Source organism: Pseudorca crassidens, chromosome 5 (genome assembly GCF_039906515.1).
Source record: "Pseudorca crassidens isolate mPseCra1 chromosome 5, mPseCra1.hap1, whole genome shotgun sequence".
Taxonomy (NCBI): Eukaryota; Metazoa; Chordata; class Mammalia; order Artiodactyla; family Delphinidae; genus Pseudorca; species Pseudorca crassidens.
This window is the reverse complement of record NC_090300.1, coordinates 51,420,786-51,434,979: the sequence shown is the minus strand read 5'-3', so window position 1 is coordinate 51,434,979 and position 14,194 is coordinate 51,420,786. Positions and strand designations below refer to the sequence as shown.

The following is a 14,194-nucleotide window of genomic DNA, read 5'->3' as shown; positions in this document are numbered from 1 at the left end:
CAATGTGAACCTTAGGAAAACTTAAAGTTCTTTCAAAAATGTACTAGAGGGCTTCCCTGGTGGCACAGTGATTGAGAGTCCCCCTGCCGATGCAGGGGACGCGGGTTCGTGCCCAGGTCCAGGAGGATCCCACATGCCGCCGAGCGGCTGTGCCCGTGAGCCATGGCCACTGAGCCTGTGCATCCAGAGCCTGTGCTCCACAACGGGAGAGGCCACAACAGTGAGAGGCCCGCATACCGCAAAAAAAAAAAAAAAAGTACTAGAAATATATCTTTTTGTGGAGAAATATTTTGTCTCAATATAGGAAGAAAATACACAATTCACAAACAGGACATATGAGAATTAAGTATTGAAAAAAGTTTAAGTTTGCAGGCTAAGTCTGGATTATTCAATGAATGCTTTTGAAACAGCTGATCGATTATTTGTAATAATCTATAATAAAATAGATTCCTAGCACCATATGTCCAAATATACTAAAATAAACTCCATATGGGTTGAATATCCAAATGCAAAATGAAACAGAAATGCTAAAGATTACATAAGTGATTTTATATATATATATATATGCAGAAAACATAAGGAGAAATATTGATAGATTTAACTATAAAATTCAAGACTAAAAACACTCTAAACCAAAATAAAAGACAAAACACAACATGAAGGAAATATTTACAACATATGAGAAAAGGTTAATGTATTTAATATCAGAATCTTACAGAGCTATAAGAAAACAGATAAATGTGTAGTTAACATATAGACAAAAGACATGAAACATTTTCCAAAAGTAAAAAGAGTAAAATTCCATTACCTGTAACAATTGGAGATTTTTTAAAAGCAATAAATGATACTCTGAGAACATGGGCTGTCTCATAGTCTGTTGATATAACTTAATATAATCTTTTTGGAGAGCAATTTCAAAACATGATTAATCCTAAAAAAACAGTGTATAGTTTTGACCCAGAAATTTTACTTATAAGACTATATTCAAGGATATTATCATGGTTATGTATAAAAAATACATGTACAAGAACATTCATTAAAGCATTATTTAAAATTATGAAAACTAAAACAGCCTACATTTTCAGGAAGTTAGGATCGATTAAGCAAAGCATGTTACAGACACACAATGAAATGCCATTCAGGAGAGATGTAAGGATAAATATTTAATATTCTGAAAATATGTGTATACTTTTTAAAATGGTAACAAAATATATGTGGTGGTATAGTAATGAAAAATTCTTTTTTCCTTTTGGCTTGTCAGAATTTTTTAAATGTTCTTTTATTTCTATCTTCAATAATTTATAAAATTATGATATAGTTCAAACATACAGTAAAGTAGAGTATAACAAAACAAACATCCCAGAACTGAAAACTCAAAATGCCAAGTCTTAACAACTTTTTACAATGTCAATTTCAGAGGTTTTTTCCCTTCCCTTCCCTTCCCTTCCCTTCCCTTCCCTTCCCTTCCCTTCCCTCCCCTCCTCTCCCCTTCCCTTCCCTTCCCTCCTCTTTCCTCTTTTTTTCCTCTTTTCTTTCTCTTTCTTTCTTTTCCTTCCTTCCTTCCTTATTTCCTTCCTTCCTTCTTTTTTTTTTGGTTATTTTTCGGAATTAAGTAATATTTGCACTTCAAACCATAAGGAAATAAGAGGATTAAACAACTTAAAAATTAAATTATAGGAAACAACCACTTTCTGACATTGGACTAAAGACAGCACTAGGATGCTTAAGGAAAGGTAGATGAGCCCTAGAGTCACCTATACTTGCTGCGTAAAGGTAATTGCTGTACTGTAGTACACATACATCTGATATCTTCCTCCCTCGGATACCCTTCTTGATCTCATTTCTAGTCTTTTTAATTGACACAGGCTTTTATATTTTTACTGTGTACATCCATTTAGTACTATATGGTACTGCTTGGCTTATATGGCTTAAAATTTTATAGAAATGGTATCATACTATATATTTTTTTGTTCAATACTATGTTTTTGAGAATTTTTTTCATAGTAATCCCTGAAACTCTGTTTTCTTTAACTGACACATAGTGTTAAATTGTATGAATCTGCGATAATTTATTCATCCATTCCTGTTTTGATGGACATTTAGTTCATATTTTATACAATAAATAGATATTACTTTTACAAAATCACAAAAGTTATTGAGATTATTGAGCAGTAGTAAAAAATATTACATGATGGAATTCAAATAATACATTGGCTGCAATATCATGCAGGGGTTATCTGATTTTGCCACTAAAATGTAAATATTCATGGATAAGTTCCCCTTATATAGAGATAAATTCTGTTTAAACTCATAACTTAAAATTTTTTCATCTTTAATTTTAAAAGACTAATTACTCTCCAAAATACTAAAAAGAATGTAAAAGAAAATACAAAAACCTATTTTAGCTTCTTTGTAATGGAAGTTTCCTAGGCAATCACACATCCAGCAGAAAGAGATGGTTTTAGCCTTTTTTAAAGGTCAACTGAATTTTAATGTACAATTTACCATCAAGTTGACATAAAGCTACTTATTTTTCTGAACCTAAAGTTAGGACTAATTCTCACTCTTCTATCCTAGGGGCCCGGCATGTAATAGATGGGCAGTAAATATTTGTTAAATAAATTGATATTGAATATATTGATTTTTGGCTTTGAGAGAAGGTCTGGGAGAGGGCATGCTGGTGTTAAAATGTAGAAATTTCAGAAACACTTGGGTGTTTTATAATAAGGAGTGTGGGCAGAATATCTCTTTTCAATTGGTATTTTCCTAGAAAATCTGAGACATGATTTTGGTAGATTACAATAGATTCTTGCCTGCCTTGCTGTCCCTTTCACTCAGTACCTGCTAGATGATGTTAAAGCTTCAATAAAGAAGTATCAGATGGCAGTATATTGGCATATAAATCAACTCCCATTTAGGGAAATATAGATATACTTATATACATATATTCTGTATAGACTAGCTTTTTATTAGAAATTTCAAAAAGTTGATGTTATATTAATTCTTTAAAAATGTTATAGTTTCAGTTTTATCATTGATAATTTCTTTGCTGTTTACATTTATTCTTGTTTTCTTTAAGATACATTCAGATATCTCAGTCATGTTCTCAGGTCACAACTTCTTTATAGACAGTACACGTTTTCCCTCTCTGAACTGCCTTATATTTTATTTTCTGTTAACATAGTGATTGTAATGTACAAGCAATTTTGAAAGGTAATCTTGAAACTGATGTCCAACTATATGGATGGAGCCACTCTTTCAAATGTGTTGGTGAAAATTTGCTGCAGATAAATTTTTGAAGACAAAGCATTATGTTTTGTGCATTTCATTTTCACTCATTCATTTGCTCACCAGCATTTTGCAGTGCCTAAAATGTGGCAAGTTTTTTAATAACCCTACCGACTTATACTTAGTAGTCCTGAAGCCTGGGTTCAATGATTCCATAACCAACAGGCACTGGTGCAGTGATTCAGAATGCTGGCTCTGAAGAAGGACTCCCCACAACTGACATTTTAGCTGTGTGACCCTGAGCACAGTATACAACTGCTTCAGGCATCAGTTTCCCATTAATAAATGGAAATGAAAATAGCACCCAGGATTAAGAGGATGATATGGTACAACATATAAAGCACAATGGCCAGCATACAGAGAGTGCACAGTAAGTGTCAACACGCTGACGAAATTGATAATGATGGTTATGTTGGGCAAGAGCTGCACTTCTCTGGGTCTCTGTTTCTTTAACTACAAAATGCAGATTGAACCAGGTTCTCTTTAAGTGCAAATAATTGATTATTTAGGGGCTGGGTTGGGGGGCATCTAGCACAAAACTTTTGTACCTCCATTACCTTAGAATAAATTAGGCATCCCAGGAGGTCTTTTAAGGGCTGGTCGGAAGTGCGAAGTACACAAAGATAAAAATTCTGTTCCTGAGATGTGCACAAATTAAGTTTCCATAATGTTTACGTTGCCACATCCGTGGCTGATGCCAAGTCCTAGCAATGATCATACTTTCTTTAAACCAGTGAAATAATAAGCAATCTCGGTCAGGGTCGAAGCTGAACAGTCACCATTAGCACCATTAGAGGAAACACTGATTACATTAAGGTCTGCCTTGTAGTCATGCACAGTCATAATGCCAGAACATTACTACTTGGTATATTACTCATAGTATTATATGCTGAATGTGTCAGGATTTTAGCTCTTAAAAAATAGAATTATTTATTTTTGAAAATCAGTTTAAAATACATGTATCAAAGATCACATTCAGTGATCTATTATTTTCCTATACTTTTATTAAAAATTGTTCTATTTTTATTTTTTATTTTTTATTTTTTAAATTGTTCTATTTTTAGCATCGCCACTGCAGTATTTGGGCAGATTGTTTTAGGCTATTGCTTTTATTTGTTTGTTTTTGCTTGCCATTTTGGGTTTGGGGCTTTTATCAGTTCTGTTTTGATTCTGAAACTTATTCTCAGAGCTGAGTTCTTATATTGATAGCTTGAACTCCTCTCTCGGTGGAAAAATGCACCCAAAACTGCTAAATTGCCTGCAAGTCTTTCCTCATCTTCTCTGTTATCACTTAGAGCTTCCATTGCATGTTGTATTTTCAAAGTATTTTAGCACTGTTTTCATTTGTGTTATGCCTGTGAAATGAGAACGCCATAAATACCCCCAAAGTAGGCTAGTTTATAAAGGATCAGTAAATATCTTGATTTTTAAGAGAAAATAAAGACCCAAACTAGAAATCAGAATAACAGGTAAATATATTTCAATAAATGCAGCATGAAAATGAGTCTAAAGGAAGCGTTCCTTGCAACGGAAGAGGGAGAAGGCTAATAACAAATGCTATTTTAAAAAAATGCTTTAATAGGCTCCTGTTTAGACAATATTTTTTAAATATATTGCATACAATAAAATGCAGAAATCTAAAGTTTGCACGGCTTAATTAATTTTGACAGATACCCACCCTGAGCTTCCCTCTCTCACACACCTCACACAGGATTGTAACTGCCTTAGTACATGTCTGTCTCTCCCCCCACCTCTTTCTCTAAGAGTGTAAGCTCTCTGAGGATAGGGGCTGAACCAAGCTCTCTGGCTTCCCTGTGACCTCACAGAGCCTGCTGGTTCTCAGTCAGTAATGAATAAATTTAAAAATGAATAACTATTCATTAATAGGATCTCCTATTATCCTGCCTGACTTCTTTTCCTGGTGGCTCAGACCTGGGAAGAAATGATGGGGGTAAGGATTGTTAATGCCTGTAGCAGCCTCAGCCTGAGCATGTGGGAGGGCGATCTATCAATCAGGTCTCTTCTTAAGTGCAGTTTAAAGTTCCTGAGAGAGAGAATCAGGCAAAAGATGCAGTGTCCTGAGGATGACTGGTCCGGGAAGCAAAGAACTGTTTCAAGTATGTGGTTCTTGAAGTCAGAAGCAGAGAGGTGGTATAAATCCTATCAATATCTATTAGTTGACACAGTAGGCCTGTGCAAGGGAGCTGCATAAGGTGCCAGCACTTGAAAATCCTTCCTGAAAATAATGTCCTGCATTATTCAACAGTTTCTAATGAAAGCGACCTCACAAAGATCGAGCATTAATGTAAAATAAATATGTCTTGATGATTGCAGACCACCTTGTATCTGGGATGAGTATATTACATAGTGTATTATTTTGATAAAACGTCAAGGACGAGAAAAACGGAAAAAAGGTGAAAAGGTATACAGCATGCATATGAGAATAAATCAGTTATATGTATGCTTAGAAAAGTCACAGTAGACTAACTGCTATAATAAACAAACAAATGTAGTGGCTTAACTCTACAAGTTTTGGTTTTTGCTCGTGCACAGGTCAAATGAGTCTTCCTGGTCCCTTGGCTCTTCTGGACATCTCTTCTACAAGTGGCAGCTCAGGGAACCAGACTCCTTCCCTCTTGGAGTTCTTCCAGCTCTTAGGGCCTGAGCCCCTTGAGAGATATTCCACAGCCAGTCAGCAGATGAAGGGAGAGAAAGTGGTGACATGACATACATAATTGCTCACATACCTTTGGCCAAAATTTAGTTACTTAGCTGGACACCACTGCAAGGCAAGCTGGAATCTGCTGTTCCCAGGATAAAAAAGGAACGAGTGGTGAAAAGTTAGCCATTTTTTTGCCAAAGGACTAGTCCTGTCTTTTGCCTTCTATGAACTGTTAGGTTTGGGGTTTTGAGGTGCCTTTTGAGCACCTTCAGTCCACGCCCCTCTACCCCTGGCCTCTGGCAGCCACCAATCTGTTCTCTGTTTCTGTGAGTTCAATCTTCTCAGATTCCACATGTGAGATCATGCAGTATCTTACTTAGCATAATGCCGTCAAGGTCCATCCATGTTATAGCAAACAGCAGGATTGCCTGCTTTTTTTATGGCTGAATAATATTTCATTGTATGTATACATCATCTTTTCTTTATCCACTCATCCATGGGTACTTTATCCATGGGTACTTAGGTTGCTTCCATGTTTCAGCTATGCTAAATAATGCTGCAGTGAATATGGGGGTGCAGATATCTCTTTGAGACAGTAATTTCATTTCTTTTGAAAGTATACCCAGAAGTGGAATTGCTATATCATACAGTAGTTCTAATTTTAATTTTTTGAGGAACCTCTATACTGTTTTCCATAGTGGCAGCACAGGTTTACATTCCTACCAACAATGCACACGTGTTCCCCTTTCTCTACATCCTTGCCAGTACTTGTTACTGCTTGTCTTTTTGATGACAGCCATTCTAAAAGGTTTTGATTTGCATTTCCTTGATGATTAGTAATGTTAAGCACTTTTTAATTTACCTGTTGGCTATCTGAATGTCTTCTCTGAAAAAATATCTATTCGTTTCCTCTGCTTATTTTATAATCATATTGTTTGGATTTTTTTTTCTGTTATTGAGGCTTTTTGTTTTGATAATTGTTGTAAAATTTAAAAAAATCTAATTCTCTGAGGAAAATATCTTCTGTTTGACAGTAGCTGACATTCTTACTTTAAGAGGAAGCCACAGCAGGAACTAGGTCAGACCAAAGAAGATGGTTAGGGTTCCAGGGTGGGTATGGGAATGTCTCGGACCTAGTTTAGGCGGCCAGTACTTGAGTTTATTCCCCAAGGAGCAAAGAAGCCGGTCAAAGATGCAAACACCACCAGATGTGAGTGGGTGGGCACAGTACTCCATTCCTACCTTAGAGAGGTTACCCAGGAATTGGTGGTCCTGGTGATGTTTTTGGAGAGAGATCTCCCCAAGGTTGGAAGACCATGAGGACTGTGAACTTGTTCTTGTCTACTTCCAGCCAGGTCATTGCCCAGGATCAGCTTATATGTCTGTCCATGGCTAGAAATCTACCACGTAGGAACTCTGTCACCTTGTAATGATGTAAAACCTCTGGCCACAGAAATTCTTTCTGTGCCAGCACTGGAGTAATCTCTGTTCCCTGAGCCTGAATGTCAAGGCCAAGGAGTTTGCCATGTATGCCTGGGCTGGGACTTCCCACAGGTAGGTTTAGCTGTGGCTATCACAGAGGAGAAGCTGTTTTCCTAACTCCGGAGACTAGGTTTGGGGATCAAAACATGCTTTACTAATGGGGACAGAACTTCTAGCTGACAAGATAAACTCATAGGATTTGCTGTATCTCTATTCTCCATTAAAGTATTGTAATTTTTTTTCACCTTTTCCTTTTTTACAGACCAGGAGATCAATAGACAAGCACTTCTTTGTTGCAGTAAGTTATGTGCTGAAGCAAATAAGTGTGGGATTCAATATGATTATGCAGCCACATGAGCATTACTTCAGAGAACATCTCTTTAGAAATGTTTTCTATCTCCAAGTAAACAATTTCTTATATTTCATTGACATTAACAATGAAATGGTTGGTTTGATGAGTTAAGTAAATTTTTCAAACCGAAAAGAAAACTGAAATCATGCATTTTGGCAGGTTTTCTTTCAGTTTAGAGGGAAATAAATCAGCATATCTAGTGAAAAACAGTCATCTGAAGGGCTTTGTTACCTCCTGTTTGAAATTTATATAGACTGGACCTCTTTACCCCCCCTTCCTGGTGAACTCACCTTTTCATCTATGCCCAGCTGCACCCAGTATGAGCTTCTATCCTAACCTCATCTGCTTAAACAGTTGCTTCCTTCAACTGGGTTTCAAGAGCTTTAAGAGTCTGTTGGCTCTGTGTCTGATTCATCTTTGTAGCTCTCTGTAGCATGATTAACTAGTAATTAAGTGAATAAATATGGAAAAAATTTCAGTAAAAGCAAAAGTGATGACCAAAGTTGCAGGTGGCGAAGGCTTTCATATAACTAGTTACAGGGATTTGCTTTTTAAAATTTTTAAATGGAAGTATAGTTATGTATAATATATTACCAGTAGTTTCAGGTGTACAACGGGATTTGCTTTTTAAAATGTTTTCAATGAGACATTCCTTTTTAAAAAGGGACAACTTTTTTTTAAAAAAGCCTCTAAATCCATGTATGCAAAACAATCAGTCCCTTGTAACTACAGCCTAAAAGTTCTGAATATAATATTATTTTACATGTTCAAAACATTAAAAGAACTTTCTTTAATAAAATCACAGGTTGTCCTCTCTACCAGTAATGGTAAAAGTGATCTTGAAAGAACCAACTAAACTCACTTTTCCCCATGAGTTTTTCATTATAGTTGAAACCGAGGTTCATACATTCCCTTTTAATCTGTGTGCTTTGACTATAGGATGTGAATCAGAAGGAGATTTTCAACTGGAAGTTAACAAGAATGAGTAGTTCACTTATAATTTTTGTTTTGAGTATATTACCAGGAAAGATTTTTTTTCCTTTTTTTTTTAATGGCCCACGCTGTGTGTGTTTGTTGTTTTTTTTGTTTTTGCGGTACGCGGGCCCCTCACCGTTGTGGCCTCTCCCGTTGCGGAGCACAGGCTCCGGACGCGCAGGCTCAGCGGCCATGGCTCACGGGCCCAGCCGCTCCGCGGCATGTGGGATCTTCCCGGACCGGGGCACGAACCCGTGTCCCCTGCATTGGCAGGCGGACTCTCAACCACTGCGCCACCAGGGAAGCCCCACATGTGTTTTTCTCACAATTTTATGTCCATTCTGGCTGGCAGTGGAGTCTTCCATAAACATCGAAGGCATCATAGAACTGGTATAAAGAGCTTTTATTGCATCTGTAACCTGGAGTTTTTATTTCCAATGAGTCCAAAGTATTATCCTACTTGAAATCTGAATCAGAAATAGGCTAGATAGGGCTTCCCTGGTGGCGCAGTGGTTGAGAGTCCGCCTGCCTATGCGGGGGACACGGGTTCGTGCCGCGGTCCAGGAAGATCCCACATGCCACGGAGCGGCTGGGCCCGTGAGCCATGGCCGCTGAGCCTGTGCGTCTGGAGGCTGTGTTCTGCAACGCGAGAGGCCCCAACAGTGAGAGGCCCCAACAGTGAGAGGCCCGTGTACAACAACAACAACAACAACAAAAAATAGGATAGATAGAATTGTGTCATAAAAATGAAGATGATTTTATTTAAGAAGAATGAAAGATTCTTACTCTATTCTATGAAAGTTGTCATTGAATGCCAGAGGCTCATTCCAGGGTGTACTTTTTATAGTTATGTTTAGATTCGAAAAGATAGACGGTAAAGCTACCAACTGCTTTGTGCCTATTGTGAGAGTTTTTTTCTCACCTAACTTCTTTAAATGTTGAAATAAAAGCAGTTACTACACTTATCAGTTTATGAGGATTACAGTGACATCTTGTGGCATGTTATTTTCCCTTTTAAAACTTGCCCAGGTAAAAGCTAACACTTTAGTTCTTGCTAAAGAATTTTAGCTTTATTAATGTAAGAGATATTAATTAAAAAACTCAGAAACTACTATTTGAAGTAGAAGCCAAATGAACAAAATGCATTCCACCTTATTTGGTTCAAGTAAATATTTCTGAATAATTTCAATTAGAAAAATATTTTCTTTCAGAAATACCAAGATCTAGCATTCATATAAAATTTTCTTCCATTGACATCATTATGACATAGGAAACGCCCTAGAAATCAATCCATGTAAAGACAATGAAATTAAAAATTAAAAGTCTGTTGCTAAGGAAGTATTGTGTGATTATAGCTTCTATAGCTTATGAATTGTTAAGACCAGCTAATTATAAACAATCTTATTGGAGGAAAGATTTTTATTGGAAGAAAAAAAATTTTCAGGACAAAATTAAACCTCTGGCATTTAATCTGATAATTATCAGCCTCCTCATGGATTGCCTCTAATTAGCATGTACAGTATGTAAGGCGAGAATGTTAAGCTACATTAAGAGATGTAATTTTTTTTAAAAAAGATAAACTAGATTTAATATCCCCACCCTCCCACTCTGCCCTCCTTACATGCATTCTGGTCATTAACAGTCACTTCTATGTGATGGATGTCAGAAAAATTCTTGTTTCAGATGTTTTTTAATGACCAAGTTCAGTCTGCTTCAGATACTGTGGAGTCATTTTGCTGAAAATAATTACCATTTGCAAGTAGCTTGTGAATATTTGCTGTTCTACTCCCTTTTTCCTTTCCTCTCTCACACACTCTCCCCTCCCCTCTTTTTGAATTTGAACTTCTAAATAACCCTTCTGAGAGCCAATGAAAGCAATCTCCCTGGGAATTTATACGTGACAACATTTCCACTCGCTATGTACTTTAATAAATGTGATTCCTTCACAAGTCTTGCTGTGAATAATATGCTAGTTCATCCAATTCAAGACATCAGTTGTAGGACACTCCTTTGTTTTACGTACAGCTTAGAAAGAAAAAAATCACTTTCAGTAAAACTATGACATGTTAAACAGAATGTTTATTTCAAACTCATTTGAAACATTAAGTATATCTTCCATTTAGACTTATTTAAATACATTTTATTGTAGATCATACCTATGTATATATTAAAAAGAAAATATAAGCAAAGTAAAATGTTTCTAAAATACAGAGTCCGGCTCCAAGTCACTCTCTGTGCAGTGATTGATGTCCACGTTTGCCCACACCATTATCCTCTACAGCACTAAGAGCACTGGTGACACAGTCATGCCCGTAGTGCAACTTCTGTCTCTAGGACTTTCTTCTAAGCTATTGATAAGTATTCCACGAGTTTTGAAACTGGCACTTTATCTGACAGAAAAATCAGTGAAAGGTTTTCAGATGATAACCAGGATTCACAATGCTTCTTCAAATAGCCATTATGATTCTTTCTCAAATGGTTTGTGGACTGAGAAGCCAAGAGATTACAGTCAGACAGCCGTCATGCAACAAGATTACTGTGTGCGCGGGCAAGGCCGTCTAAGTCTTGGTTGTTACCTTCACCAGCAACTGTAAGACACCATTGATCACTCCATTCTCTTAATGTTAAAATGTGAAAAATTATGTGCCTTAGAAGAGCTGAAATATGGTAATGTTAATGCTAATTGCTAGCCTTTCATGACTGACTGCTTTGTGTCAAGTACTTATTATATTCCTCATATACATTATATCATTTAATCCTCAGATAATCCTATGAAGTAGGTGTTACTATTTGAATATACAGATGAAAATTAAACAACCTTGTTCCAAGGACAGACATCTAGTAAGTGGCAGATCTGTTTAAACTTGGTTCTCTCTCATGCGCACAGCCCATGTTTTTCCATAGGTACCTGGTTATAAATATTTAAGCAGAAAATACTTGAAGGGAGGTGACTCAATCATATAGAAAAATATGATCTCTCCATCAGCAATTTTCCTTGAATAACAGATAAAGAGCAATTGCGTGAACAAGTGTCAGATTTATATATTTGTGAATTATCACAAAATTTTCAGAAAAGGGGAGAGATGAAACACTGTCTTCTATTTGAAAAAGAGAAAAAACTGCTGTATCAGCTAGTAGCTGGGATGACTACTGAAAAAACGTTTTCTGGAACATGCCATATGTCACAAATAACCATGTAATTTTCCCCCAAATAGACCAAAAAACTCTGCAATTTTCAAAGAGAGGAAAAGTGTGTCTATACTTAATACATAATAAAGGGTGAATTTGGACAAAGGACAGTACGTGTTTTATTTGCATTGGTTTTGTTTTATTTTATTAAACACCTTTTTCACAAATCCATGCATCTTTGTCTCATCAAAATCAGAAGCCAATATATACATAATGCACCTTTAGCTTTTAGCTTATTAATGTTAAACTATCTTCTATAAGTAAACGGATTATTTTGTGGAAATATCTCTTCCAGTTTTCATAACGCACAGTTTTTTTCATGAGCTATTTTTATGTGCATGTAGAGGCTTCAGACTTCTCAAGAATAACTTAGTTGGCAGACATGAAACAAAGCAGCTGAGTTAAGTTTCATATTCTCTAGGTTTGCTCTCTTAGAAGAAAACATAGGGGAAAATATCCTGATACTGGTCTTGGCAATAATTTTTTGGATATGACACCAATTTTTTGGATATGACACAAAAGCAAAAGCAACAGGTGGGATTACATCAAACTAAAAAGCTTCTGTAAAGCAAAGGTAACTATCAACACAATGAAAAGGAAACCTACAAAATGAGAGCAAATATTTGCAAACCATATATATGACAAGGAGTTGATATCTAAAATATATATCCAAAGGAAAAGAAATCAGTATCTTGAAAAGATATCTGTAACTCCCGTGTTTATTGCAGCATTATTCATAATAGGCATAAAACAACCTAAGTGTCCACTGATGTATGAATGGATAAAGAAATGTAATATATGCATTCCTGTGTAACATATGTATATATACAAATACACACAAATGTATACACACACACAAAGGAATATTATTCAGCCATAAAAAGATGGAAATCCTGCCATTTGCAACAACAGGGATGACTCTGAAGGATACCATGCTAAGTGAAATAAGCCAGACAAAGACAAATGCTGTATGAACTCACCCATAATGCAGAATCTAAAAATAAAATAAAATAAAATAAAATAGTAGAATACACAGAAACAGAATAGAATGGTGGTTGCCAGGGCTGAGGGGGTTATTTATAATAACAGAGATAAACTCAGAAGGCCTTGTGCTATGTGAAATAAGCCAGACAGAGGATAACAAATACTGTATGGTATCAGTTGTATGCGAAACCAAAAAAAATAAAATAGACTCATAGAAACAGAGAGAAGAATGGTGGTTTCTAGATGCTGGTGGGTGGGAGAAATAGGGAGATATTGATCAAAGGGTACAAACTTTCAGTTATAAGATGAATAAGTTCTGGAGATCTAACGTACAGAATGGTGACTATAGTTAAGAATACTGTATCGCATGCTTGAAATTTGCTAAGACAGTACATCTTAAGCATTCGCACCACACACACACACACACACACACACAAACAAAGGTAACTGTGTGAGGTGATAGATGTGTTAATCAACTTGATTGTGGTAATCATTTCACAATGTATACATATATCAAATCATTGCACTGTAAGTTTTAAATATATATAATTTTATTTGTCAGTTATACCTCGGTGAAGCTGAAAAATTATTTAAAATAAAAGCAGATGTATAACTGTTGTTGATTTCCCCCCCCCCAAAATATAAGAAAAATAGAAAAGTTTTCATAAGCTGGCTGTGCACATTGTGTGTGTGTGCGTGTGTGTGCATGGGTGTATCTGTGCTAACATACATTTTAAAGGAAATGGAACTGAACTATACTTTTTCATTTTTCTCCTCAAAAAATTAAAAATATAACTACCATATGATCCAGTAATTCTACTCCTAGGTATATATCTGAAGAAAATGAAAACACTAATTTGAAAAGATATATGCACTGCGGTATTCATAGCAGCATTATTTATAATAGCCAAGATATGAAAGCAATCTAAATGCCTATCGATAGATGAATGGATAAAGATGTAGTATATGTATATGTATGGAATATTACTCAGCCATAAAAAAGAATGAAATTTTGCCATTTGCAACAATGTGGATGGACCTAGAGGGTATTCTGCTAAGTGAAATAAGAGAAACAAATACTGTATGTTATCACTTGTATGCTGAATCTAAAAAATAAAACAAACAAATGAATATAACGAAAATGTAACAAACTTACAGATATAGAGAACAAACTAGTGGTTACCAATGGGGAGAGGAAAGAGGGCAGGGGCAAGATAGCATAAGGGAGCTAAGAGGTACAAACTACTATGTACAAAATAAAT

General features: G+C 36.0%; 1 long non-coding RNA gene across 1 annotated transcript in view; it reads left to right on the top strand.

Moving 5' to 3' along the window:
• Positions 1–7,753, top strand: part of LOC137224883 (uncharacterized) — a 166,203-nt gene extending 158,450 nt beyond the window's left edge. The window contains exon 4 of the long non-coding RNA XR_010943550.1: positions 7,695–7,753. This is a non-coding gene — a long non-coding RNA (uncharacterized lncRNA). The remainder of the gene's footprint in view (positions 1–7,694) is intronic.
• Positions 7,754–14,194: the final 6,441 nt, after the last annotated feature.